We start from the raw sequence: 5,056 nt of genomic DNA on the forward strand, positions 1-5,056 counted from the left end.
CTGATGAAAGACTGACGCAAAGTACCTATTTAATAGGTTGGCTTTTTCCTGGGCGTCAGTTGCTAGTTGACCTATCTGGTTTAGCTGGGGTCCAACGTTGCCCTTGCTTTTCCTCTGGCTCCCCACATATCACTTAGCCAGGGTTGTTTGACCCCAGCATCCTTTCCTGCCAAAGGCAGGTGGTCGGACTTGATGATCTGCTCAGGTCCCTTCTGATCCTACCTACTATGAAACTATGAAACTACTATGAAACTACCCCATTGTGTGGGTGCAGCCTAGGTTGGCAGGGCACAGTGCAGCTCCATGCACTGTCAGGCCCCCGAGTGACAGCCACAGCTTGGGCCAACACAAAGCAGCTTTTTATACACGGGTTCTGGCCCCAGCATCTAGCTCCCTCTGGCTGCAGATCAAGGAGGAGCCAGGCCGGGTTATTTTGCCCCCAGTGGCACAATTTGCACATGCACCGAGGCAAAAAGCCCTGGCTCAAATTTGAACCGCTTCTATTTGAGCTGCTGCAAGTGCACATGCCCGCATGTGTGGACACGCCCTGCGCATCTACACCTGCAATTAGTACACATGGATAAGCTCTGGAGTTTTTTGCTCCTAAGCATGCCATTCAAATCTTGCACCTGGGAGCAAGTAACTCTGGAGCAATCACATCCAGAGTTCATTTGTGTGCAACTCCTGGAGCCTGGCTGGAGTAGCCTCAGCTGCCAGAGGATGCTGGGGGGTCAGCCTGCTAGCCCGGGGCTGCTTCAGCTGGGTGAAATGTGCTGTGGAGGGGCTGGCTGGGGCATAATTGTGCTTTGGTGTGGGGCTAGGCAGCAGGCAGCCCCCCACACTGAAGCACCCTGATGGCTCAGAGAGCCAAGTCAGTGTCTATGCATGTGCTTCTTCACACAAAAATGTACTTGTCAATACAGTGCTAAAATTGAATTTATTAGTTTCCTTCATCTTAATAGGGGTGCCCATATAGATGGTGAGATGTTTACTGCAGAGCTATTTAGCCAGCTCCATGGTAAGAATTTTTCGTAGACATGTCCAGTGTGATGGTTAATGAATGACTTCAGATCAACATGACTTAATAATACGTACAACAGAAGGAAATTTGTGGCAAATGACAGTGGAATAGAGCATGATTAATAGAACGGTGCCCCTAAAGATGGATTTTAAAGGTGATGTTGAAACTGTAGTGTTTGCTGAGGGCTAGAAAACTTTTTATATTTTTTCTTTTCACCAAAATGGAAAAAGGCAGAGGGAACACAAAACAAAAAAAACAGAATTTCTGACTTTTAAATGAGGGTTTCATCTTCTTTCTAAGCTATTCCTCTTAGAGCTGTCCAGTGTGTTGGGTATGCAGTTTAGCATGTATCTTGTAGATCATCTATCCCCTCATTTCCAGGATCCAGCTGTCTTTAATATAAAACCTCTAAATGTAATAACAATTGTACATATATAAATGTTCCCTTCAGAAAATATTGCATTGCAATCAGAACTGTAATATAATTTATGTTGCTATAAATCTAGAATAATTCCACTGAAGTCAGAAAGTTAACCAGCCTAAATGAGATCAAGATGAACTACAAAGTTCAGTCTTCAGTACAGTGATTTTAAAAAATCAAATTCTTTGGGACAACTGCTTTCCCCTTCCTGTAGTTAGCTCGGTTTCAGAAGTGACAGTATCACTTTTTTATTTAAAGATTTCTTTTTTCTTTAAATTTTACAATAGACAAAACATACTTAAAAATTACAAGTGTGATGAATGAGTCATGCAAGGTCTCATATCAAAGACAAGTCCTACATTTTGAATCGTTATTGAGATATGTAATAGACAAGCGTTATAATTTACATTGTATAATATACATTATACACACACACACACATATGATTCTTTATATACACACATGTATATATGCAATATATGTGTGTGTGTGTATGTGTGTGTGTATAAAAATAGTATAATATACATTTAACTATGTCAGCTATGCTAATGACTCATTAAAATCCAGGTAATGGACAGCAATGGTAATTATCACACTGATATAATTCCATTAGTCTTTGTTTTGTATTAAGCTTTTTATAAATTTAAAAAATGGAAAAATTCAGAGTAGCAAGAAATGTGTGTGCATGTGTTGGATATATATATATTCATAGCCTTAAAACATATTCTGCATATTTCAAGTGCACTGTGTAACTGGGTTATCCTGGCAATTTCATTTGTCCATTGGCAACTGGTTAACTAGCATGGTTTGTTAGATATATTGGTCTCAATGGGATGTCCAGCAGAATGATACCAAGGGCATGTGAAAGGGTGGTGGGACATATGGAGTGTTACGCAGAATTTCTGACTCAGTAAAAGTATTCAAATTCATTTTTTAGAATTATTTATGTGTCTGTACATAACCACATACATATGTGTGCATATGCATGTGTTCACATAATATATTTATATGTGAAAAGAAAGAAGGGTGCATGTTTGTTTGTTAAAAAGAACAGGATACACACTTTTTTTCTTTTCAAGAGAATAGCTTTCCACTTTACCCAAGAGAATTAGAAAGTTGCAGCAAATATTGAGTGAGGAAAGAGCTCCAAATGTTTAAAAGTTAATTATTTCCTGTTAGAGGCTGTTTGTTATAATTTTCATGGTACATTTAGTAGTTGTGTTGCAATGATATATATTTACATAATGGCATTCAATAACGTATTTTCAACTGCCAAAAAGATAAATGACTTGTTGTTTTCATATGTTAAATGTATTTTCCACCAAATAAGATGATTAAGTCATTCCTGAAAGTGCTTTTTATTTGTGATAGCTTTGCTACCTATATATTTTTCTACTTCCCTCTACAGGTGAAATTAAACAAAGGGTAATGTTGACCGATGTAATGGATCCCCAAAAAGAAGGTAAAGAAAATATTCTGGTGAGGCCACTAGGCGCTGAAGGAGGGACTTATATTCTGCCCAGCGCTGACCCAATTATCCTGTCCACTAGCCGAATGACAGTTGTTGTTACTTTTCAGAAACTGAAAATATGTTATTAGTTGAGAAGATGGGTTTCTGTTTGTGTTAACCACATGCACCTTGTGTGCCTTCAATTTTATTACTCATGCTTAATTTTGATAAACACTTACATTGATTATTCCTTTGTGCTGGCAAGTGTGATTAGAGAAAGCCAGTAAGTATCTGCAGATACTGGAAAACATGTATGTACTTGGTTATAGTTCAGAAGTTTTCCAGGTATAACCCTGAAGAAATGCATTGAGCGGACAGAGAAACTGAGTTCAACCCCTTCTTATCATTGGTGACAAGTAGGCAATGCATGCGGGTACATGTGCACCCCCCAAGCGTAGCAATGCACCCCCTGCAAAAAGGCACCGTTGACACTATGGAGGCGCCTGCGGGCAGCTGCCGCTCACCACCCCTCTCCCCCGTGCCTCCAACACCACCGGCGTGTCTGTGCGCAGTCCGCGATCGCTGCTGGCCGCCACCTCCGCTACTGCCAATAGTGTCTGTGGGTGGTCGCTGACTTGCCTCCCCCCACCCCCCACAGCCACCTGCAGGAGCTCCTCACTTGCCACTGCCACGATGCCACCATCAACGGCACCACCGCCACCTGCGGGAACTTGCCCTTCCTCGCCGGCCTCCAGGGGCATGTGGCATGCACTTTATATAGGTCCAACAATGCTTCCCATTTTCTCTTTGAAGATCACATCTTATCATGCGTTGAATACCACCTTGTTCCTCTTATCATATTCTTTTAATGCCAGCTTCTGAGCCTACAGACTGCTTCTACTGCTTCCTTATCATATACATGTCTAGCATTAATATCTAGCAAAGGCTTCAAGCCAGGTACTCTTCTCCTCTTTGGTGATCCCAATGTACCTTGCTCAAATCCCAGAAAAAAACTGTTAATGGAAAATGAAGCATGTCCTTTTCTTCACTGCCAGTTGGGACCTAGTCTTAAAGAAAAAATGACATAACCATTTAGGGCACTTTTACACATGCTCCAGGGGCGGCTGAAGGACACTTTGGTTAGAGCAGCTCCAAGAGCCACTCTAATTAAAGTGCCACAGCATCTCATGTATCAGTGTCCCTGTGCTTCAAAATGGTGGTGGCAGGTGTTTGAACTAAAGATTGCTTGATAAGCTTTAGTTCAAGGGCCCACACCATCATTTTGAAGTGTGGAAACACTGATACATGGAACATGGAGGCTGACTGGAGCGCGGTAATTACCACATTCTGGCAGATTACTTTAATCAAGTCTGCTCTGGTGCATTGTAATTAAAAGGTGTCAGAGCGGCCTCACAGCACATCTATAGGCACCCTTGGAGTTTAACTGTAAATCTTGTTTAGCATTAACACAACAGCTGGTCAGGATTTTTTCAGTAAAATATTTTTCCATGAGAAACATTGATCCTGTGAAAGAAAAGGATGGAATTACCAGTCAAAACTAGGTGGAAACACCCACCTACCTCAGAAGAGCAAATGGCCTGATTGTCAGGGCACTTATCTAGGATGTATGAGTCTGCCAGGGACTTGAACCTAGGTCCTCCACATCCCACCTGAATGCCAAAATCACAGCTCAGTTTTTCCCTAGCCCAGTAAAACTCAAAGCTGCAACAGAAGAGATTGAAGTCAACATCTCCATGCTTTAGACTACTGACATATGGGAGAATCACAGATCAGGGATTTAAAGATGTATTTTCCAGTTCCCAGGTGAGTGATATGCACCAGAGTACTATTAGGACTCCCACTATCTCTTATTTTTCACAAATTCTCCTCCCCACAAGAAAGAGACTTGCCATCTTTGTTTCATTCCCAGGCAAAAGAGAAACATTATAAGAATCACAGGAAGTTTTGCAAGAACAGACAAGAACCTCATGGGCAGACGAGAACTTCATGGTGTTTAACACCGATAAATCCAAGGTTCTCCACCTTGGGAGGAAAAACCTGCAGCACCCTTACAGGCTCGGCAGTGCTACGTTGGTTAGCACTACAGAAGAAAGAGACTTGGGGGGTCATCATTGACCACAAGATGAACATGAGCCTGCAATGC

Source organism: Crocodylus porosus, unplaced genomic scaffold (assembly GCF_001723895.1).
Source record: "Crocodylus porosus isolate Cpor-Errol unplaced genomic scaffold, CroPor_comp1, whole genome shotgun sequence".
Taxonomy (NCBI): domain Eukaryota; kingdom Metazoa; phylum Chordata; order Crocodylia; family Crocodylidae; genus Crocodylus; species Crocodylus porosus.